At 42.4% G+C, this 24,985-nt stretch overlaps 1 protein-coding gene across 5 annotated transcripts in view; it reads left to right on the top strand.

Annotated features, from left to right (window-relative positions):
* AGBL1 (AGBL carboxypeptidase 1) overlaps positions 1 to 24,985 on the top strand; it is a 489,727-nt gene that overhangs the window by 274,489 nt on the left and 190,253 nt on the right. Inside the window, exons 25-26 of one of the 5 annotated variants that reach the window (XR_006179787.1) lie at positions 5,886 to 6,082; positions 8,562 to 8,772. The exons of 3 other annotated variants lie outside the window; for them this stretch is intronic. The gene's annotated coding sequence lies outside the window, so the exon portion shown is untranslated. The remainder of the gene's footprint in view (positions 1 to 5,885; positions 6,083 to 8,561; positions 8,773 to 24,985) is intronic. One more of the 5 variants, XR_006179786.1, reaches the window with a different exon arrangement.

The following is a 24,985-nucleotide window of genomic DNA, read 5'->3' as shown; positions in this document are numbered from 1 at the left end:
GCAGCTGTGAGTATACTGTGAACCAAAACGTCCCTGGAGGTCTTCAAGAAAAGGGTGGATGTGGCACTGAGGGACCCGGTCAGTGGGCATGGTCTTCCAGTCTTAATGATTCTGTGATTCTGTGATGAAATAACACATTATTTATATATTTTTAGAAAAGCCAAAAGCATTCTATTGAAGCTCAGTTCGCTGTTCACCACTGTTTATGTCAACACACCTAAATAAGTATCAGTCTCACCTCCACCTCTCCCATGTAGGAGTCCGCACCAAAGCTCCCCTCACCCAGCTCAGTTACCCCATCCTTTGCTCATCCAGTCCCACTCCTCCACATCCAAAAACCCTAAATGCTGGTGATTTGAGGGGCACCATCCCAGACAAAGCTGTGGTCAGAGCATGCACTCGCTGGCGGCTGGCACTCAGATAGATGCCAAGAGTCTTAGAGCAGGGAGTGCACGGTAGAGCTGCTGTGCCAGATGGCCTGCCTGCTCGTGGTTGTAAGAGCTGCTCTGTACTTTTTAGCTTTACTGATGCAGAGAGAACATTTTGAACTGTCTAAGTCTTATAACCTTGCATCATTGGCACACGAACAGCAGCAGCACACTGCTGAACATAATAACAAGGGGAGAAAGAGCTGTGGAATTAAGTGAGAATTTAAATCTTAGGGTTCGCAGCTCAGAACGAGAGGCTTTAGCTGCGATATTTCCAGGAATTGGTTGAGTCATGTTTGAGAATAATGGATAAGATGAACACTTTTGTGACTATAGCTGAATAAATTATTTGCCAATAATTTTGACTGTGATTTGACCAGTCCTAGCTGCTTTCTCTAATGCGTATGGTGCGGGAACATTCACTGTATTCTGGATGTGTGTGCCAGGTATGCAGCTCCAGTCCTTGGCATCTAGCAGTGAATTTATTCCCCAGAGACAATTTTGAACAAGATTTACCCCAGAGCGACCGAATCCAGGATTTGATCTGTCATATTCAGAATGATTCATTTTTCACCTCATCAAGTAAGAAGAGAGGAGAGAAGAAGAGAGTGGGAAAGTTATTTTGCACTTCACAACGAGCCCTTTTCTTCAAAGTCAGAGCTGCCACGGCACAGTATGCAGTGGCCCATTGAGGGACACGACAAATGTTGCTTGGCAACTCCACACCATTGATGGGAAACTCTCAGCATCAGAAATGGACTGAGATGGAGAGTGAGACTGTGGCACATCAGGATGCTTGCTCCCATCTGTCCCTGCTGGAATTGACACCGCTCATGCCCTGGTAATTGTCAGAGGCACCAGCCAACGCAGTCCTTTCTGGTGGGTGAGAAAGTAATTGGGGGTCAAAAATGGGGAAATGTCCTCTGCCCCCTCCCACAAAGAGACTTTGGATCTCTTAATATCCCGAAGGTTGCTTAATTCTCCCCGTGCAGCTAGCTGTGAGCAAACCTTACATAGCTCAGAGGTGTGGCTTAGTTAAATGCTAATGTTAAAAAAAGAGGTTCACAAAGAGCTTCTTGTCCTTTGCAGCACTGCACAGCCACCTTGGCACATTGTCCAAGGCATCCAGCCCTGATGTAGTGTGCTGTAGCTCTGATAGCCCGCGGATGTCAGAGAAGCCAAGTTTGCAACAAGAGGCCACTTGTTAGAGCTGGAAAGAATGGTTTTCAGGCACTGTATTCCTTCATCAAGTGTTGTCACTGTAGAAAGATGATGAGTTAAATGAAACAGGTTGATCTCAGAGAGCAAATTGCATGTGAGTTGTGTGCTGACGTGTTTTGCCAAACTCCTGGATATTTGGCGACAGCAAACAACTGCAGAATGCACTGTCTGTGTGTGTGCCTGCACACGGCTCATTTTTGGTATTTTCCAGCTCAGTGCTGATGTGGATCAAGGATTATAGAATCATGGAACCATAGAATGGCTTGGGTTGAAAGGGACTGAGCTGCAACCCCTGCCATGAGCTGGGTGCCCCCTACCAGCTCAAGCTGCCCAGGGCCCCATCCAAGCTGGCCTTGAGCACCTGCAGGGATGGGCCACACACAGCTCTGAGCAGCTGTGCCTCACCACCCTAATAAACTTCACAGGCACTTAGAAAAATGGGATTTGGGGGTGCAAGTGAATAATCTATGGAAGCTGGTAGTTCTGCTTCCCTCACTATCAAGCTGGAGGAAATACGGCGCTCACCTCTCTCTGACTTCACGCTGCGTTAGAATGTCTCTTTCTTCTCAGTGGGAACTGAAATTTTGGAGCAAGAAGGGATGTTTTCAGGGAGCTGGCTTTTCCTTATCACATACAATAGCAATAATCTAAGAATTTTGTTTATGGAAAGTGCTTGCACTGTAGTAATGCTGCAGGTTTTATCAAAAATCAGTATATATGCCTTTGAAAATTCCCAACAGTCTATGTAGACAATACATGCAAAATATCCCCTGTTGTTCTGTCTTAGGCTTGTTAGTGGCATACTGTCTTGGTTGTTTTTAAGTAAAATACCCTAAGAGTTTCTAATATGCATTAGAAATTGGATTTCTCCTTTTGCAAGCTGTTTTCTGCATCTTTCCACCCCAGGAACGCACCTCATTTTGGCAGGGCTTCTCAACTTTTTTTTTTCTCAACAATTTTTTTTTACCCCAGGTTACGACTCCACTACCTAAATATGACGACTCCTCATTGCCTTGCTCCCTAAACATAGGCTGATATGTTGAAAGACTGAATCCAGATGCAACTGTTTCTGGCCTTCATCTTTTTTTGTGTGCCTTTATGAAAAATTCACAGTCATAGGCTTTTGCTGCATGTGGTGCTGTCTTGAAAAGCCCATGTAAACTTTCAGCTTCCAACTACAGCTAAATGCACTTACTTTTGCTTCCTTTTGGGTAAATAAGTCAGTGTTTCGTAAGCGTTTCTCCTATCTGTGGTTTTTTTTTTTTAATTATTATTATTATTTTAATTGAAAGTTTGACTTTGTAAACCCTCTTCACCTGCTGTGTCTTCTCTTACACTAATTGAAACAATTACATGACGTTTCCTGAGGATGGATTCTTCCCTGTGTGACCACCGAGCCCAGTTCTGATCTTCCACACACAGATGTTGTGTTGCTCAGGTGGTGTTTTTTTTTTTAACCCTTTCCTTCACAAAGATGTCCTGAGGAACAAACAGTCCAACATATATGACATATCATAGCAGAAGCCTTGGTTTAGTCTCCTATCCATTTTCTTATGGAGATCCCTTGCCTCACTGACATTTGTGGGCATTTGTTCCTGCCTCACTGGTGGAGACAAGGAATTTTCATGGGAGGGAGGGAAGAAATTGAAGAAAAACATCTTTCTTAGGCTTTTGAGGAGGCCTCACTTACCCTCTCTAGCCTGTCACACCCATGTACATGGTTGTATACCCACATCACTGTACATAACTGCAATTTGGACTCCCCACTTGAATCTGCCCAGACAGGTGCCACTCTCATCTCTCTGCCCCAGGCCCTGTGATTGCCTGTGTGCTGCCTCCTCCCGGTGATCCACAGAGTCATAGAATGGTTTGGGCTGAAAGGGACCTCGAAGAATATCTTGTTCCAACCCCCTGCCGTGGGCTGGTTGTCCCTGCCAGCTCAGGCTGCCCAGGGCCCCATCCAACCTGACCTTGAGCACCTCCAGGGGCATCCACAGCTTCTCTGGGTTTGTGTTTCAGGTTAACATCCTACATGCAATGTTTGTACAGAGACCAGCCAGGGAAGGCTGGGATTTAGATTTCAGTCATGTTTCTAATGCCTCTGGTTTCCTGTAGCTTTCAATCTTTTTTCCCAGAGGCATTTCTCCTGAAGCACCTGCTCACTCTTGCTTCTGCTGCTATTCTAGGGCAGTGCAGAAAGCTAGAGGCCAAGGAAACCCCCACTTTGGGTGCCAGCTGGCCATGCTGGCACTGCTGTGGGTAGGGGCTGCAGCACTGCACTGCAGAGCAATAACACCTTTTTGAAAAAATAATTGCTTTTGATTAAAATGTAAGGGTGCCATCCTCTTTTTGTTGTCATTAATGAGGGCTGCAGGCTATGGGCCTTTGAAGTATTTCCTTTTGGCTCTCCCTGTTCTTTCTTTCTTATTCTCCCTCTTTTTTTTTTTTTATTTTATTTTTTTCTTTCTTAATTTTAATTCTCTCAATTATCTGCCCTTTCCAGCTCAGAGTGAGATTTGTTAATTTCCACATGCTTACAAAAACCTGCCTGGCACACTCCAGCTCCCTGGCAGCCTCTAAATGGGCAGCCAGGCAGGAGAGCGAGCAAGCAGGCAGCACATCTGGCTCATTAGCTGCCCTGACCCCCCCTCGGCCCCTCCAGAGGGGAAGAAGGAGGGATTGCACAGGTACTCACCTTGCCAGAACAGCTCATCTCCTCTGCAGAAATGCCACTCAGCAAGGCATGAATGAACACGCTGCTGTGTTTAATTAAGGCTGTCCAGAGCTGTTTTATTTGTCATCCCAGCCCCTTACAGGCTAATGGACTTCTTTACATCGTGTAACCTTGAAAGCATTTTTTTCTGTTTCCCAACCTATGAGTGGAATAACAGGAGACCAGGCTGAACCCTAATGGCCCCTCAGGTACTTCCATCTGTATGCCACAGCTGATTGCTAGCTTAGATGAGTCCAGAAAGGAAATAGTAAGCTTTGAAACTCGTTTCTCCTCTGTTCAGAGCTGTGGTGTGGGCAATGGAAACAACTGGGATGCTCATCTCTTTATTCCCAATAATTGAGCACAAAAGTGGCTCAGTGACTTACAGAGTCCTAGAATTGTTTGAGTAGGAAGGGGCCCAATAAAGGCCATCTGGTCTGACTCCCCTGCACTGAACAGGGACACCTACAGCTGATCAGGTGCTCAGGGCCCCATCCAGCCTGACCTGCAGTGTCTGCAGGGATGGAGCAGCCACCACCTCTCTGGAAAACCTGTGCCAGTGCCTCACTACCCTCACTGTAAAAGACTTCTTCCTTATCTCCAGCCTAAATCTTCTCTCTTTTAGTTTGAAACCATGTCCTCTTGTCCTACCAGAGCAGACGCTGATAAAGTGTCTGTCTCCTTCCTTCTTACAGACCCCCTGTAGATACTGAAAGATACTTGAGCAAGATAATGCCACAGCTGGAGATCAGCTGGAGACATAGGAGAAAACTCATTCCCAGGAGAAAAATTGAGGTCTCAGTCCACTGGACAAAACTCAGCATACTCCCACTCTGCTGCCATGCAGAGGTCGGGCATGTCACTGCATCCTCAGAGCCTCCTAGTTTGACCTTCGTCATCCTTAATCCCCAGTTTCTTCTTCCACAAAAGCACATGTGAGTGCATATAACCAGATTCTCTTTATGTCTCTCATTAAAGGCTGCCTGTGTGAGGTTTCTGTCGGGTCTTTGAGGAGGAAGAGATTGCTCGAGATCAGAGCAAGCTCTTAGCTAAAGTGCTTGCCCCAGATACAGGTATAAATCTGACTCAAACACTGCTCTGCTGGGCCAGCTAAACTGCTCGGGGAGGGAAAACTGAATCATATCAAAATAAAACTGAGGATTGAAACAGAGGATTAATAGCAACTTTACTAATGTTTTTCATTTTGAGATTCTTTAGACATCCTCTACCCCTAAGTGGTTTTCATATGTCAAGGAAGATATCCCTTTGAGCTGTGTGACTTCATGATAGCAGCTCACCTAAATATTGCACTGTGCTGGATCCATGCTTCAGTGTTAGGATGTAGGCACTGGGTTGTGCAAAAGCTATTTATTTCTGCCTTATCAAGGGACTCTGTATAATGCTGCCATTCCTCCCACACTTCTGTTCTCCTTTTGTTCTTAAGCTCAGTTGTGATCTCACTTTCCAGGCAGATGCTTCTCTCCTAAGCGCTATTCTAAAGATCCCCTTTCTCTGTTCCTCAGGCTGGAGGTTCCTCTTTCATTTCTTCCACAGTAAAAAAAAACTAATCATGGGAACTGATTCTAAAGAGATTGAAATGAATCCTCTGGCCTTAAATCTTCTGGTGCCTCCAGCAACAACACAGCAGAGAGCTCCAGAAGTGGCCAGCAACACATCTCCAGAACCCCTTTTGTAGCATCTTTTGTCTCAGAGCTGAAAGGTGAGCTCCCGCACGTACTGACCTGCATGGAAATGCTTTGTCACTATTGAATCATAGAATCATTAGCATTGGAAAAGATCTCTAAGGTCACCTAGTCCAACGGTCCACCTACCACCAGTTCTGCCCACTAAACCACACAGAAGTACTTAGAAAAGTATCACATCTACCCACTGGTGGAAGTGATGGAGCTCCAGATGGGTCTGGTTTCTGGCACACAGACGTCAGCAGAGAACAACATGGGGCAACAAGGGGATTTGATGCACACTAAGGTTTCCTCTGCCTTGCGCAAAACAACTCCAAATCCATCCATATTATTAAATTGCTGTGATTTAATAAGTCATCGTGTGCCACTGAGCAAAGATAACTGATAGCAGTCATTATCCCCAGGTCATGTCAGTAGGGTAGGTGACACTGAAACCTCTTCTACTATCATTTAGTAACTTCTATAGCTGTGGTAATTTGATCGTATGTCCCCTGCTTCAAAATAAGACAAAACAGATGAGTCGTGAACTGTGTGTATCTGACTGAATGCATTTTAATCCCAGACAGCTAAAACCTCTGTGCCATCACTGAACAAAGTTCTGCTTTCCTCAGCAGCCCTGAGGTGAATGGTGCTAGCAATGAGGTTAAAAAATGATATTCATTCCATTGTGCTCTAAAGGGACTCTGCTTGAGCAAGGAGGTTGGACTAGATGATCTCCAGAGGTCCCTTCCAATGTCATTTTGTGATTCTGTGAAAAACCACCCAACCTCAGCAAAGCCCACTGGGACTCCTGGATTTTTTTCATTGGACCTGTGTTTTTTTTTTATCATAAATGAGATGATGATGAACGTGACACTTGGGTTGCCATGGGAACACAGCATGAAGCTCGTGTTAGCAGTGCTCCTTCCTGCAAGGGAGCACTGCTGGCTCTGGAGATGGGCACAAGCAGCACCTGCCCAGGTCTCACCCACAAAATCTGGGGGGGAGCACCATTTATTTTACCAGAGGAAGACCCGAAGGGACAAATCACTGCAAAGGTAGGAAGATGTGTCTGCTAATTTGGATGGAAATTGCAAAGCCCTACTGGAAACTTGCCACAAAAATTCTGATGAAGATTGTAAGGGGGGTCCACAGGGACCTGCAGACCAGGAGACTGCTTCCACCACCATGGGAAATGCATGGAAGCTTTCAGCATGGGGAAACCTGGAGCCCTGAGCCTCCCTTGTAGCCACTACTTGGGCTGCTCCAGCATCAGCAGGAGAGTGGCAGAGGCCACAGCATTTCTACTTTCCTATCCAGCTTCCCCCCATCTCCTTCATTCAGGATTTACAAATCCCCCCTCATCCTTCAGAAATGCTCATGTTTACTTGGTGACACCCATGCCATCCTCCCACCTGCCCACCCTTAGGATTTCCCTGAGCCTCAGCTCAGAAATAATCAGGAGACACTTTTGTGCTGTTAGGAAACCATTTGGACCTTTCAGAAAGACAATTTCAGAGAGATTCTTCATTGTCATCACTATTTTTCTCTTTCATGGACCTCCCTTTAAATTCTCACCTAATAGCACTTCATCAAGGGAAGAAATACACTTGTAAAGATCTTACAGAATTAGGTTTTGCTGAAACAAAGAACGGAGGTGAGGCTGAAATTTTGCTTGGAAAACAGGTGTAAACCATCATCAATCTGTTTCAATAATGCGATTATTTGAATTTTAGGTAGCAGGTGGGACCTCCCCAGAAAGAAAAAAAAAAGAAAAAAAAGAAAAGAAACTCAGGGTAAGAAGAGCTGAAATTATAGGAGAAGGAAGAAAGGGGGTGATGAAGGCTGTGGCTTTGGCAGTACAGCTGCTTTTAGGGACTACAAAAAGGAGTGAAAAATACCACCAAGGGAATCCAGCCAGGTGGTTATAAAGTATGATAAAATAGGATTTAGGGGAACAGCTTGCAGCATGGTAAGTGTTAGTCTATAAGACCTGTCAGAAGTTTGGTAGAGAACAGCAAGAACAGCAGAAATAGATTAGGAATGTGAGGCTTGTTGCAAGAAAAGAAAATTTCTTTTCTGTCTGTCATAAATCTTTCCCTCTTCACCACTTTAGCTGCTTCCTGCACTCCCTAAGCAGGCTTAGTGCTCATGCATGGCCAGAGGGTTTCAATTTGAGCTCCAAATAATAATAATAAATTCTATAAAGTGATTCCATGTGGAGAAGGGATATAATTGTGCTTCATGTTTACACAGTAGGGCCCATAAGAGTTTGGGTCAGGCAGAACACAGAGTGGTTTCTCACCTGCAGCTCGTCCTGAGCCTGATGTGCTGCACCTGTTCTGCAGTAACAGCACAAAGAAGATGGCGAGGGGAAAGCTGCTCTGGCTGGAGTTGGTGGGTTAGGGCTAAGTGGCGAGAGATGTGATTTTCTGTGCTGAGTTGTAGCTGGGATGCTGAAGTTAAACATCTGGTTAAATGACAAGAGGAGCTACAGCAGCCCTCTATTTGTTACAGGGTCATGTTGGTCACTTGTTACAGCCATGCTGGGATGTGGGAGCTTGCATTGTTTTATGATCGTGAGCCTGGGTCTCCATTATGATTACACTGCAATGAGTGCCAAGACTGTGCCTGGAAATTGGATCATCTGAGCCTTGAACAATACCTGCTGCTTTTCCCAATGAGCCAGCCTACTTCTGCAGAGCTTCACCACCATGTTTGGACCCAGGTATGTCGTGTTTCATCCAGTGTTAAGTGGAGCAGGAGCTGCATAATGGCTGTGCTGAGATATTTCATGATTTCTGTTAGTGCAAGAGTCACATTTTAGGAAGAGCAGAGAGAAGAGTGTATCTGTTACCTCTTATTTCCTTGTGTTTGCTTTGGGATGTCTTGTGCTTGGCCATTGCAGCTGCTCTGTCCTGGGGCTGCCTTGTAATGAAGCTGCTCTGGGACTTGGTTTTTACAGTTGATAAGAATCTGTTTGTTGGGCAGCCAGTTCTATGGTGGTGGGAGGACCCTGTGATGGATATCTGCTGTCATCTCTGGGGGGAATTGCATTAAGGGCTTTTATTATTTAGAGGTTGTGGCTTATTGGAAGCGATGGCTGGCTTTAGGTTTGAATTGCAGTTTCTGCAGCGTGGGAAACCCTGGCAAATCTTATGTTTCTACAACCTTTGTTTTTCTGTCTCTGCTTCCTTCAGCTGGAATGGGGATAGTACCTGTGTTGAGGCACTTGGTGCTGCTGTTCTAGTGAAGGATTGAGGGAATGTTTTTTTTCCCTTATGGTACTCCTTAGGCTGATCCACCACACTGACTGCTGTGACCTCCAGCTGCCCCATTTGTTCCTCTCATTCAGTAGGTGGTTAGAGGGCTGTATATTCAACAGCATGGATTCTCACTCTGATCAAATATCTTCTTTTTGCGAACTAGCTCTGCTTGTCAAATAGTTGAGCATTTCACAATTAGCAGAGTTTGTATGGGAGCTGCTGAGTCACGGCCTGAACCACTGATTGAGCACCTGGGGAAAGGACCCGGTCAGCCCTGGGAGCACAGGTGAAGGCAATTTAGCTTGGCTGCACCTCTCTTAGACCTCATTGAGGGGCTGACTGCCACTGTGAAAGGATCTCTTTCTGGAGATCCCTGCTTGGTGAAGCTTTCCCCTGCAAACCTGGGATCTTCTGATATGGGTGAGCAATCTTCTTCCCTTCCTTTATAGCATCTCCCTAGTGTGCTGGACCTTCCATAATCGCACCTCTGTTTTAGCACTTCTCCCATCATATTGATCTGTCCAGTTGCTACAGAGTTCCCAGCCAAAAGCATGGGACTCTGGTAGGTACATGGTGTGCCCTAGAAGCTCAAGCTGGGGCTGTGTCTTCTCTTCAAACTGAATTTGATGGGGACTTGCGTGCTTCCTGTATTGAGACTTGTGGGGAATTTTTTTTGTTGTCTTCACATAAGATTGTGCAAGGGAGAAGTTTAGCACTGGAGCTGTGTCTCTTTAAGGCAGGACCTAGAGCACTAATATAATACGTCACATATGTTGTAGAAGGAAAGTTTCCTTCTGTTTTTTTGTTTTTAGCCCTGAAGGATGAGTTGGCTGTGTTGTGGCATTGAGGGAAACGATTTAGTGGGTGTGATGGGTGATCTTAGTAGTCCTATGATTCTGTGTGTTCAGTGCATGTATTTCCAAGGAGCACTGTTGTGCTCTGCATCAGAAATTACATCAGGCCAAGAACAAACCCCTCCTGCTTGTTTCCTTTCACCCTGGTTAAGCTTTCTTGTCTGATGAGGGAGTATGATGCTTTTATATACCCTCCTGATGTTTCAGACTTTCCACAGCCATACTTTAGAATACTTAACAGCTCCAAAGCTTTCTGCTTCCTTGGAGCATCTGGCTGGAATACATCTGGTCAGATAAAGTCCTGTAGCTCTACCAAGTTCAGGGTCACTAAATTAGTCCAAACCAACCTTTCCCTTGAGATTTTCATTGGATGCAAAATCTACCTTTGTTTCCTGACTGAAGCTCTATAATTGCAGTGTCTGTGAGACACCTGCAGTCTCCTGAGGCTCCTGTTGGTCTCCCAACATCCAGGCCCAAGTCTTTCCATTAGTTCTGTGCACCAGAGCACTCATTCCGCCTTCCCATATGTCTTATATACTGAGTTCCCTGTCTCTGAGGAAAATTTCACATCTCCAACATGGGGAATGTGGATATTTTTAACTTCCCTGCAGAGTTTTGCTTGTCTATCCTTCAGCTGCATTTTTGCTTTGTGAGTTTGGGGGTTTTTTTGAGTTCTTTTGTGATTCCATGCTTTTGCTCCTAATCCCACCACCTGGTATGCCTCTCACTGCAAAATCTCTGCCTCCTCAGTGTATACACCCTTCAAATATTTGTAGGCATTTATCACTTCCCCCCTGCTTAGTCATCTCTCTGCCAAGCTAGACATATTTGGTTCTTCTAATCTTTCCTTGTGAGTCTCTCCCACACTCATAATTCATTTCTCATTGCTCTTCTTTGTATGCTTTCCAGTTTGTCAGCGCTTAAAATATTATTTTGGGTGCTTTAATACGTGCAGGCATGGAAAAGAGAAGAGAAACTTCCTCAAAAGAGGAGTTAGCCACATGGAATATCTAAAGTGGGCAAACCTGGGACTTCCTGTTGCAGGTTCTAGGTGAGTCTCTGAGGCTAGCCTAGTTCTTATGGAGTACTGATAGATGTGGTGCTAATGGATCAATGGTGAGCACCTTGCTCATGTTTTTTTATCTCAGGAAAATGTTTCCCTTCTGGTCATCTACTGTTCATGCTGCAACCAAGATGTGGGGGAAAAAAAGGAATGCAATTCAGCTTTTCCTGTTTCTAGGATCAGACTTCTTTCCTTCAAGTAACTGAATGGCCATTGTTTGGATAGTAACTTAGTACAGCCACATCCCTGGAGGGATGGCATAGAGCTGCTATTCAGTCTCCACTCCGTGGAATTTGGTACAAGAAATGGTTTTTGAGGTGTTCCTGGTACTCCTGTAGACAGTAATCTGTACTCTGATGATGTGATGTGAGCAGAATGATGGAGAGCAGCAAGTGCTCATTCATTAAATGCTTCAAGGTCTGTAGTTTTGCTGCACCGAGAGTTTTTCACATATTCTTCATCACCATGCAGTGACCTGCAAGGAAGCAGGAGTTTATCTTGCCAAGCAGCACTGTCAAATTTACTAATCTGAGATAGGTATCAGTATCAAAATGTTTCCAAAACAAAGCTAACTTCTGTGTCTGGTTCACTCCTAAATTTCTGCTGCCAATGCCAAACCAATGTGCTTTCTCAAATAAGAGTAAAAGGTTCTGCTTTGTTTCTTTCAATATTGTGTTCTTCCTTCCCATCCAGACTAGATGTTTATCAAACATCTGTCTTCTGGTTTGGTTGTGTCCAGGGGATGATATGAGCTTAATATGTATAATATGAAACTGGCTCAGCTGGTGGGGCAGGAAATGTTCCTCTACTGTGGTATCAGTGCTGCTTGACTATATTAAGCCAAGCTATAAAAAGTGAAAGCAAAAGCAAATGATAGCAGAGTTTGTTGCATAAGGGGATATTTCCTTTTTTTTTTTTTTTTTTTTTTTTTTTTTGCAGCCAGCCCATGCTGGTCTGTGTCATCAGTTGGTGCCCCTTTACATTACAAAAGATGGAAATGAAGAATCCCAAACTTGCTGAGTGAAGAGCTGCTATTGCTTTGACAGTGGATTGCCTTTCCTAGCTGTTTTAGGAGCAGCTTTGGAGAATCATGCTGAACAGTGTGTTACAAATCTATACACTGAATATTAAAAAAGAGAGAGAATGCATTTACTGTCACTTGCAGGTTGACTTTCACCCTTCTAGTTGTCATAGCATTCAGAAGCATTAAACAATGGGTCTTTGTCTACAGAAAGAAAAATAGTGCTGCTATCGCAGGCTCAGTTGGGAGTGACAAAATCATTGTGAAAAACTGTTAGAAACAAATGCTCTACACATTTCCACCAGGCTCAGATGCTTGTATGGGGGCCTGATTCTTGAACCAGCACTGCAGCATCTACTTTCACACCTTCAGGCTGTTTGTTAACATCATCAACCCAGCAACAGGCAACTGCCCGCTGCCTTTGATGCTGTTGCAAACAGCCTTGTCTTTCCCAATGGAATCAGTGGTGTAGAATCAGCAGTCTGGCTCATCTTGTTTTGTCATGTTTGTCTGCTGTCACTCACATTCAGAAAGGAGGTGGGTTTTTGTTTGCTTTCACTTTGAGAGTAAGCTCTTGCTCAAGATCTGTTTGGTTGACAGTGTTTTACAAACAAATTGTATATTGGAATCACTTTGTTCATTGCTGAAATGCAAAATGACACTTTTTACTGCAGAATCTCAGGAGACAGATGAGATATAATTCAGCACAGCAAGACTTCTAGTATTTGGTCCTATAGAATTGGGATTATTACTGTATTTAAAGCAAAGTGCATTGAACTGGGGTTTATTCTGTGTCTGTATGACAGGTAAGCTCTCACTTAAGTACAGGTAAGTACTGAATCTTGCATCCTTTCTAGCTATTAGCACAAGAAAATTGTTTGTAAACAAGTATCCATGAAGTTTAATGGTTACTTCTCCCTGTCAGTTTCCCCTTGTTACCTCATTGACTATTGTTTTACATTTCTTCCCATGGACTTTATTTACCTGATTCCAGTTTGAAAGTTCTCACCTTTAGTGATACATACTACTTGTATTTTTTGCTTTGAAATGAGCTCTGTATCAGTTGCTGCTCTTTGAGCCTAAACAACTAGCACAAGGGCACATCAGGTTTCACCTGTTCCCAAGGTGTTGCTGAGCAGTGATGTTCAACCCCAGCCTCATTTCAATTCATTGTAATGCAGTGATAACAAAACGCATGGCCGACTTCCCTAATTAGTCTCGTGCTCCTCAAGGTCTTTTGCTATTGCCTGCTGTTCTCTCATACAGTTTAGCTTTGTGGGCTTTGATATTTCCCTAAACGCTTTTAATAGTTCTCTCCCTCTTCCAAATAATTCTTAGGGCAGGAGCTGATATATAGCAAACAAAAAGCAATGAAAGAGTGGTGATGCATTGGTACAGGCTGCACAGGGAGGTGGTGGAGTCATTGTTCCTGGAGGTGTTCAAGAATGTAGAGATGTGGCACTGAGGGGCATGGCTTAGTGGTAATATTGGTGACAGCTGGACTAGATGATCCTAGGGGTCTTTCCCAACCTTAATGGTTCTATGATTCTATAGGGGACAGAGGTTTTCTCTTTAAAATCAATGTATTGTTCTTTCTCTCTCCCATAAGCACTAATGAGAGGTGAAGAAGAAAAGAGCCCATTGTCTACAGACAGTGGGAGGCTGAAGTTCTTCTCCTTGGACCATGGATAAGCCTCCTAGGAGGTGCTGTGTCAGAGCTGGTTTCTTTAAGGAAGGCTATTATGTAGAATCCTCAAATGGGGAGGAGTGGTGAAAGATATGATCAGAGTCCTTCAGCACTAATTAACTGGCCTCTATAGAAATGCCTAGCTCTGTTCAGATTCCTTTTTTAAAAGGAAATCTCAGAGGAGACAAATGAAGTCTAGTTCTGTGAGTGTCAGTGGAGACGGCTGAGAACAGAAAAGCTGTGGATTAATGCAATCAATTTTCTGTGGCCTACCATAGTATTGGACTTGGTTTTTCCCGCCTTCTTTTTGCATTCATGCATTGAAACATAGCAAGAAGTCTGTGCATTTCTCTTGCCTCCTTTATTCAGAAATCCCTAGGCTCTTCACAAACATTATCTGATTTTAAATTTCCAGCTATCTATCCATTTATCTAATCTCAAAGCATTTACGGATTCACAATTCGGAGGGATGGCAGTGCACAGTATAAATCAAAGTTTTTAGCAAAAGGAAATCACTAAATATATTAACAAATGATTGAAGGACTCCAAATTTAGCCCTGGCAGGAAGTCAGGACAACAGTTGTCAAAAAAAGTAATTGGTATTTTACCAATACATGCCCAATGTCCAATGATGAGATACGGAATTAAGATTGTTAGCGTTCTGCAAGCAGATATTGAAGGTTGCAAGCAATTTAAGACTGCAAATAGCCATATTCATAATATGTTATTACAATATTGGAGAAGAAGAGGAAATCTTGGGGGCAAAGTAATGAGATACTCTTTTCCAGAATATTCTCTTCTAGTAGATCTGAAGGATGTTTTCCTATTCAGCAGGAGGGAAAGGTTAAAAACCATTTGAATGTGTGTTAGCCTTCACATTAGGAATATCACCAGGTGCGCATTTATGTTTGAGGACTCTGTCACTTCTGCTGAATATACTGCCCAACTGTATTAGAGATACACATATAAACTACTCAATTTGAGGAGTACAGATAAGAGGCAGGGCCAGCCACTGTGACTCATGCAAACAGTTTTGACTGGAATTCTGAACATACAGTACTACTTTGAATATGAACATAGCCCATATTCTGGTACTTAGGGAGAAGGCTTCATGTTCTGTAGAAAATCTCAGTGATCTGGATGCTTGCATAGAGCTTCTGTCATTTTGCTTTTGTGCAGTAATGTGGGAAGCAGAGCTAGAGATTAGCAGGCAGGCTTGTCACGGGCTCAGTATCTTCCATTGGTGTGGGGAGAATTGAAGGAATTTCCTTGTGAAAGGATCTAGGAGGGCACCAGTCCATTTTCAGTATTGACTATGTTCTGTGTTGTTGAGTCATATCACAAAACCTGACTTAGTCTGGCTTTACTGTGCTCTGTATCTTGCTGATATTTTGAACTAAAGCAACTGAACTAACTGATGAACGCTAGCCAGTTATTTTGCCTGTCTGAATCATCTTAACTAACTTTCAAAACTACATTGAGACATTTGACACTCCCGAGGGGGCCAATCCCATCACAAGGACTGATCCATTAGCACTGAAGTAACACATTTCACTGCTGAACTTTGCTCCTCTTCGTTGTCCTTACGAAAGTACATTGTAACATGGAAGTACATTGTATTCAACATCTTCCAGCCAAAATCATCTTCATCAAGGCAAATTCAAGCAGCTGACAGAGGTCATGAAGCAAATGAGGAATTGTCCCAACAATACTGAGACAAGGCATTAAAAAGGATTGAGAGTTTGAGTAAATCCGCAAAATAATTTGCATTTCAAATCTCAGGCAAGCAGCTGTGTAATTTCTGCCTTAGATTCACCGCTGTGATGTTCATTATCTGATTATCACTACCTACAACCTTCCAAGCACTAATGCACATTGTCGTCTTGGCTCTGGAGTTACTGAGATGTGTCTGACACCGAATTTGTGAGTAATTGCTAAGGCTCCCCTCAATGAAGCATCTCTGAGGATGCTCTTGGAAATTAAATGTTCTTTCTCAAGCCACTATTTGCTTACTCAATCCCTTTCTTATTAAGTAATTATCAAGTAAAAATGTTAATTTGAAATATGCATGTCACATTTGGGGGATGAAAGAACTAGAGATGAAAAGATACTCAGTGGATTAATGCTGAAGTATTTCTTCCATCGTGCCATCTTCCAGGCTCCTGCTATGACCTGACCCTGATTGACCGGCCGTCTTGTGCATGATCCAACACAATGCTACTTTGAGATTGCTGTCTTGAGTTTATAGTGCTGCAAATACTGTGGGTCGCATCCCTTTATTTAACAGCCATAAACTCAACCATAATATCCTTTCTTTCCAGTCTTTACTTCTTGAGCAGTGTCAAGATCCTTTAACTTTCCCTGAAAGAACTAATGGAAGGAAAACACTAGGTTGTAACCAACTAAATTCTGCTTGTCTTGGGCTGATTTCTGGGATCGTTTTTTCAACAGCAAGAAACTGGGTTTGTAGTGTCCAAGTCTTCCCTTTTGTGACCTAAAGAATTGTCAGTTTCCCCAGTGTAATATAACACAATCCTCTTAAAGTGTTCCATGCTGCCAAGGTGATCCACTGTACTTCTGCACTCAAAGCATATAATTAAAGGAGAGAAATGAAGACTGAAACCATGCACCCATTTTTGCACTGCACCCTTCTGTACCTTCCTCACTCCATTAAAGAAGAGAGCTTCTAACAAGTTTGTTTCTTCTCTGTAGAAGAAATGAGAGGCTAACTGGTCTTGCCTGAGGGAATTGGATTGTACAGTACCTGGAAGTGTTGTTCACAGCAGTAAACTTAAGCTTTGTGGATAGCTTTTTTCATAGTATAAAATACACATTTGTTATTTAAAATGCCTCTTGTATGCAATAGAACTTGATCTCACTTCAATTGTCAATGAACTATAAATATTTATAGCAGTGTGCCTATAGTGAATTTACTTGAAATTTATAAAGCCATAAGCAAGATCATAATCTGATCCATTGTCCCCTCAGCAAAGGATTTTATAAGGTGGGGATCGCATTTGTAGATCTTTATTCAGAGGTAACTGAAACAGACAAACAAATAAGAAATCCTCTTACTGCAGTCAGATCTTGGCTTGATATTTACATGAAATATATTCATCTTCACCTTAATATAAATGTCCTTTTATTCACAGTGAGTAGTTTGCTATAGTTTCAGTTCATTTTCCTTTCTCAGAGCTCCGTGGCACTTCTACTGTTCACCCTTCATTTTCACAGTCGCAGTTTGAAGAAATTAAATATGACTGTGGAAGAAATGGAGGAGGCTCTGTTTCTTATGTGATCCATATTTGGGTAGAGCTGCAGTTAATATTAAGTATGTACCTTTCAGAGTGGGCCTTTTCTGTTCTCTGGCAAATCTGTTTTCTTCTGTCTCTAGGAGTAAGTGCTTAGTTGTATAAACCAAAACAAATCCTGTGTTTCTTTATCTTATCAGCATTTGTGAATGCTGGAGAAAATGCTTCCAGCTGTCACTTACATGTTTGCTTTATTTTTCTTTCTACCAAAGCTGCCTTTGTTTTGCTTGCTGGTGGATATGCTTGTTTCTAGTAAGGAGGTTATTCTGTCTACCTGGATTCTGAAATATTTGAAGGTTTGGTCTATGCACAGAAGCAACTATGAAAGGGTGACATTAATTGTGATGACATGAGATGGGAAATGTTCAAATATGTTCAACAACAAAGCATGTCATCTTCCATGTTACAATTTTCTTCATTGGAGGAAAGAGGGTACCATGAAAAGTGATAATGGAAAACTTGTTTTTTTAATTCCAGCCAGCATTATTTCCTTCAAAAGCAGAAAAAAAAGTTTTCTTATTACTGCTGCCTGTGACTTTCCTACTTTGTTTTTTTTCATGTACCGTGTGTATGACAGCAAATCTGTGCTACCCCAGGTGGCTTCCTGTGGTGCAAAAAGTTTAGTAAAATGGTGCCTCAAGGAAATGTTCATGGGTGTTCCACATAACTTCGTAGGCTTCTGTTCTTTTTGTCCATCAGGCAGTAGGTCTTAGTGATGAACCTGAAGATGGATGGTGCAGAGCCATCTCGGTCACTTTCACTGATGGGTCAAGGCCAAGACGTAGCAGCATTGGTTAATATAGTGAGGGATGTGCATTCCTTGTAGAGGATAGACAAGTTCCTTGTTTTCTGATGCCTTTATTTTGGTTATCTACAAAGTAAATATTAATAGGATTAAGTTTCTTAAGAGACCCTGTATGTATTCACAGCTTCCTTCTTCACTGTGGCTGTTTTAGTTAAGAACTCTAGATCCTAGAAGAAAGGTTACGTGTGTGTGTGTGTATAAAGGAAACTTAATAAATTATCTGTAAGCCTGATTTCTAAATCAAACTGTCATTTCCTTTAGGAGATAGTAAGTATATTCATTTTGTGGATTAGTTTGAAGTAGTCAGTGGGGGAATTGACTATGGAAAATGCTAATTTTCCTTAGTGTGAGGAGGGGAAATGGAAGGATTGAAGAAACTGGCTCAGAATTCGCAGAGCTGTATGACAGAGCTGGGAATGGCATCAGGCATCTGATTGCCATCCAGGTGTGATCTGGCCACTGCAGAACCTGATCTCTCTCAGTTCAGTAGCATGGCAGAAAACTAAGCACAAATGCTTCTTTATGATGGGAGCAGAATGTAGATCTTGCTCTTGGTGATCTACTGTTTGTAAGCAAATCATAACTGAAGTGCTGTAAAACACAACTTCTGCATTGTGCTTCGCTTAATCATGGAACAGAACACACTCCAAGGCTCTGTGCAAATTTCAGGATCCATGAAATCTAAACAGTAAGCAAATATATGAACAGGTCCTCTCAGGAATTAAAAAGAAGCTCTTTCTTTTGTTTTTCATCCTCCTAAGAGGACTGATTTCCAGCAAGAATAATGATGAATATATTTATGGCTCTATCTAAGGCAACTTGTTACCAGTTGCAATACCTGATTGGCTTGCAAATGCTGAAGCATTGTCCAGTCTGGAGCAGAACGAGCTCTAGAGATCTCACCACAAATCCCTCACCCTTGGTTCTCTTACTAGGAACATTAATCTCATTAGTGAGTCCCATAATGAAGGTGGAGCATGGGAAACCTTCCCCTCCCTTCCATACACTTGATATTGCTATATACTTCAGAATATATATTGAACATCTGTGTGAAATGTATGTGGCAATATAAAAGCCTTCTTTTTAAAAATATTTCAAAACTGGCCATTTTCCACATTACTTTAAATATACAGTGTGTACTTGTATGTTTGACACAACATTCTGGATATGTTCTTCCATATTCAAAGTATAATGAGTAAGATTCATCACAAGAAAAGCCACATTTTCCATGTTAGCAATGCTAATGAATAAAATATACGACATTCCTGCGTTGCTTGCTATTATTACTTGCTTTTTGCAGTTTAACTAGCAGGCAGAATTATTTCTTACTGAATTCTTGTGTTAGCAGCAAAGGTTCCTGGGCTATTTAATAGCTGTTTGGAGACCAATGATGGGAGAGCTAGAATATTGCTCTGGCTCACAATGGGCATGTGTCTATGCTAACAACTCGGTAACAGTAGTGCAATCAGCCTGACTGGTTTGTATAGTACTGTTTTCACTTGTGTCAGCCTCAGGTGGAAGGTGTGAGATGGTGTATTATTACTCAGCATTAGCAAATAGTGTGAAACAAAGAGCACAAGTGTTGTTGCTGAGGATCCTGTGTATGTTTCAAGGGGGTTCACTTCGTTAGGTTTAGTCTGGCCTTGCAGACTAAATGTGAATCAGCATTTAAGTGCTTCTGGAGCAGGTCTTCAAGTGAAGGGTCACCCAAAAGGAATCCAGGCAAGATCACTCTATGGTGGGAGTTGAAACACAGTACATGGGAACGATCTGGAGATGCTCTTTAAATGCACAGTCCTGGTGCAGGAGTGCAGGTGAGTCAGGTGCCAGTAAGGTCATCAGCACGAAGTTATTGTTTCATCGTTCATTTAAAGAGGAAAAAAAGCAGTCAACTGGGTTTGACTGGTGGACAGGGAAAAATGGAGTGTACTGAATGTACCCCTATCCTTTTTGTCTACTAAGAGCATTCATGTTTAAACGTCTGCAAAGTATTGTCTCTTTTTTTATCCTTTTTCTGTGTGGACAAAGATGTTCCCGAAAGCAGCCTGATGAATTAAAAGTGCTCAAGTCACAGTAAATGAAAACAGGTTCTTTATTTAATTATTGATAGTTCAAATTAAAGATTGTAAGCATTCTTTCAATTGAGTGGACTTAAGAGGAGGTTCTTTGCAACAACTGTCCTAATGAAGGATGATGAGTCTCATCTCATTCCAGGGGAGTGGAATTTGTTGTGTGCTTTGAGGTCTCTGCCAGTACATCCTATTACAGCATCAGGACCCTCGACAATAAATGATCCACATTCTTGGAATTAATGTCTGTAATGGGAATAGCAGAAGTGGAGATGATGATGATGATATATTACCTTGACCACAGGAGTGCATTGAAGGATAATTGAATAAGAGACCAAATTCATTTCTGATGTAACTGCACCAGTTTGACCACACGGTCATACCTCGTGTTAATAAAAACACATGAAAAAATAATCTTGGCAATTCTCATCTTGCTGTTATTAATGGTTGTCTTACAAGACCAGAGTGCAGTTCGGGAGTCTGGTTTGCTTCAGTTAAAAGTCTGAAGTCGTACATGGAAGCTTCCTCAGATTTGTCTAAAATACTGGCTAGCAGCCTCAGGGGAACAAGATTCCTTGCAATACTTCAATGCTGCTGCTTAGTTCTGGGCATGGCAAATAACAGACTTTCCTAAGAATTTTCCATATGCTTGATTTCAGCTAAAATGTAATGCAGGGAACTCAACAGTGGTGTGCTCTATACAACACCTGTATAAATATTTTTCAAGAATATATTAACATCTTTATTCCTATTGAGTTATGCCTGAATTCATAAGTCTTTAATTTATTTGATTACTCGAAGTACGCTGCCCTAAGTTTGTGCCTAGTACTGGGGAAACTGGCTGTAGGAATAAGCTAGTCATATAATGGTGGATTTACCACCTCTTTAACATGTGTCATTGCCAGGAGCAGCTGGCTGCTTTCTGACTTATCCCTTTCAGCTGGTCCCCTTGACACTGAAACTTTAGGGATTTAGAGGTGGATTTTGTCTGTTTGACTTCACAAGAGTTCATTCTGGAACAGGGGAGCAAAAAAAAAAAAAAAAAAAAAAAAAAATTAAGCTTTATGATGTTACTGTTTTCAAGGATGCCTCTCTCACCTGTTCATATGCTCTGCCATAAACTGATGTAGTATTGCTGCTTTTCATCTTGGGTTGTTGTCATTTGAGCCTCACTGATGGATTTTAAATGCATGGGCCTGAGCTGTTAATGCACTGGGTTCTTCCCGTTGCCAGAAAGAGGAGAATGTAGCAGCAGCAGAGGATCATTGCAGAGGATGCATGATGACTGCTGGGGACCACTGAAAGTTTTGCTTGGAAGACTTTGCAGCAGAGGCTGACAGGTGCTAGAAAAGTAAACACTGCTGGCAGCTTCTTCCTGTGTTGGTTTTTTTTTGTAACACAGGTGAAAGTAATGTGAGAATTGTTATCTGTTGCTTTAAACAACTTCTGAAACAGAAACAAGAGCTCATGTGCTCTGGATTCTTCACTGCCTGTTACTAGCTTTTGCTTTAATTGGATAAAAGAAAGGAAGTATGGCCAGAGCTCCTTATGATGCTGGTGAGTTGGAGAAGCAGCCACGCAGTGAGTGTGTCTGATGGTGAGGACAGATATGCTCCAGAGGTGACAACTTCAAGTATTTTAATCCAATTTACTCAGAAACCATCTGCTAAAACAAGGCCAGCAAGGTCACATCTGTTCACATTGTCTCTATCTATGCCTGGTCTAGAGGTGACCCTCAAGTTTATAGGCAAAATGAGAGTGAGGAGGAGCTGGGCAGGGAAGAAGTTCTATGACTGAAAACGGCCAACACTTGGTGACAGGAAAGGTAAATGCTGTGTGTTTCCTCAGCTATGTCTAATCATTAAAGATCTGTAATAGGAACTTATCAACTGTAAGTTCAGAATTGTACTAAATAGTCTTGAAGTCTCCATAGTCTTTCAGGGAAAACAAGCAAGTAAGAGCAACCTCTCCATTTCTTTAAGCCTTCCTAGGCAAAGGTGGGGGAGATGCAGCTAAATTCTTGCACTCGTTGCTCAGCAAATGAAGTCCCCAGGAAATAGTATGGAATCACGACTACACACTGGAAACATTCTTTATTTGAAGCAAGCTCCTCCCACATAGACTATTCAGTGTTGAATCCAGGTCATGCACAGTCCTACACATCTCAGTAGCAGCCTCGTTTCCCACCCTGACTCTTTATATATGGGGATGTCTAAATTAGCTTCCATCAGAAAAAGCCTCTGTCCTCCAGGCGAATGCGCAAAAATGTTGGCCTAAAAATTGGCATGCAGATGTGTCATGTCTCTGCATTTGAGAAGGTGACTTGCACAAATTTACTTGACTGCTGAGAGTTTTCCATTGTTTTTTTCTTCCCCTCCTGCTGGAAACGGTGACATATCTTAAACCGCAGCATTATGGGCTGCTAGTCATGTTACATGGGCAAGGGTATTCAGGAGATCAGAAGGAGCTGCCAGATTGTTTAAAAGCAAAATACAGCTCTGGGCTACCTGCAGGCAGGAGACATTATTATGAATAAGCTGCAAACCAATGGGTGGGATTGTCTAAGCAAGCAAGTTCTAACTTTGAAGGCATTGTCAAAGCTAGTGAATATGAGCCTTGGTTACACTGGCTCTGTTGAAACCATTTTCCATGAATTCTACCCCCAGTAACAAAACTGGAATTGTTAAGATTGTAAATAGCTGACTCCCTCACATCTTTGTTCCTCTTTAAGTTAAAATCAAGCTTATATTCATTTATGAATACTGGTGCAGGTGCAAATTCTACAACCCCAACGTTATTACACAGAATGGCAGACAGACTGCCAAATTTAGGCTTTTACATCAACTCTAGGCATACTAAGCAATTTTCTGTGCCCTTTCCCATTCCGTACCTCCCCTGGCGTGAGCAGGATGCCTATGCGTGTGTCTTCCACGTGTGACACTGTTCTGTTTAACAGTAAAGCAAATAGGAGCAAGCAGAGATGACATGTACCAGCACCGCATTAAAATGATTTAAGCCATTATGCGTGATCAGTAAACCCCCAGGCAAGGTGTCCTCATTTAAAACTTCTGCTTACCTATTACAAGAACTTCTGTAGAACACAAGTTCCTTGGATTGTGTTTTGTCAATTTGATCAGTGTGTTCACAGACACTGCAGTTTGAAGTCTCTCTGAATACTGTGCTGCTCACCTCAGTGCCTAAGTTTGGTCTAACCAAGGCACTTCCTTAGTGTCTGCGTGTATTTGTATGGATTGGGCAAGTTGACTCAGAAGCCGTAGTCGTTTCAAACTTACCAGGTCAAGAAGCTGCCCTGAAAGACCAGATTTCTCTCAGGCATATATAGCTTGATTGCTGTACTTTGCTTAACAGCTACTGCTGTTTAATGTTGCTCAAGGCTGAAAGCAGGCTGAGTGATGCAGGTCATTGTCCTGGGCAGAAATTCTGTGATGCTCAGTGCCTGCTTTTACTGGTGGGGTTGTGGTCACAGCAGGGTCTCGTGTAGTGAAAATCCAGCCTCAAAGCTGGAGAAGACAGACTTTGACCGTGAGTGACTTTGATGTTGATCCTACAATACATAGTTGAAAGAAATCATGCTTTGATGTGTGTTAAAGGTGGAGTTAGTGACCCTGTTTTTTTGAAGGTTAAGATCTCAAAGAGGAGAGCATCACCATTTACCAAGCAGAGCGGATCTGATTTTTTTTCATTATTACTTCAGCATTATAATAGCAGCTCTAGCCAGAATTTTGCCATCTACTCAAATTCATTCTTCTCTGTTTCCTACCAATATGAGCAATGGGTGAATTATAAACCAAGCATTTAATTGCCTTAGAAGGTGGGCTCTTATTCCAGTGTATGCCGCACATTTCTGCTTTGACCCCTGTCAAATCAGAGTTTCTCTAGCTTCTCTGTTTAGGCTGTGAAGTTCATTCAAGTTACAGTGTCTGTTTAATGTGAACATGTCTAGGTCTTAAAACTATGGGGAACTCATCTCAAAGAGGGCCTTCAGGCACCGCTGTTACATGCATCAATAATATATATGTATTTTTACAAGCAATCTGGCCATTAAGGGTTTATTGCATGCCAACAACATATCAATGACTATAACTAACTGTTTATAAGGCAGTGAAAAGCCCCAGGATATTTCGGATTTGGCTTTGAGCCCTAGTTTGCCTTCTATGGGGAAAAAGAAACAAAAGGCAGGAAAGAAAATCAGTCTGCAAGTATCTTCTGAGCGGAATCAGCAAGATGAACCAGACAGTTCTGCTTTATCCATTGGAAGATGGCAGTGTTGCAGGAGAGCTACCACTACCTCTATGTTAGCAGTTGTTTATGGTATATAGCAGTGTTATTAATTCGTTGTTGCATTCACGAAGGCTTAACAGCACAGCAGTGCCAGTGTAGGATGCTATTAAAGATCTCCAGGGCCCTGTGAAAGATGAGGGGTAGGCAGCAGTGTTAGTGTTGTTTGGAAGGATAAAACAATTGTTCTTCCTTGGTTGTCCCAAGAGGGATCCAGCAGGGACACAGCCAGCCAGTAACAAATTTTAAAAAGGCTTCTTTAAATGCTCCATATATTCATAAGTCCACGCACACGAAGGCAGTTAAGAAGTCTCAAATGATCAATGGGACGTGTGTACAGATGGTGACAGTTAAATGTACAGGAGAGCTGTGGAGAGAGATGAAATGAATATTATCAGTGTGATTCCAGTGGTGATAATGAGAAATGAAACAAACAAAGAAATGATTACAAAGAGAGTGATGTGAAATCATTTGGGGAGGGGAGTGATTACAATGGAAAGAGCGCTAAATTAGAGAACTAATTATCAAATAGGTTTCACACCATCCAAAAAGCAACCTGGAAACCA

Source organism: Lagopus leucura, unplaced genomic scaffold (genome assembly GCF_019238085.1).
Source record: "Lagopus leucura isolate 7727_CA_CO unplaced genomic scaffold, USGS_WTPT01 Super-Scaffold_100015, whole genome shotgun sequence".
Classification (NCBI taxonomy): Eukaryota; Metazoa; Chordata; class Aves; order Galliformes; family Phasianidae; genus Lagopus; species Lagopus leucura.
The sequence above is the reverse complement of the archived record's forward strand: the minus strand, read 5'-3'. Positions and strand labels throughout refer to the sequence as shown.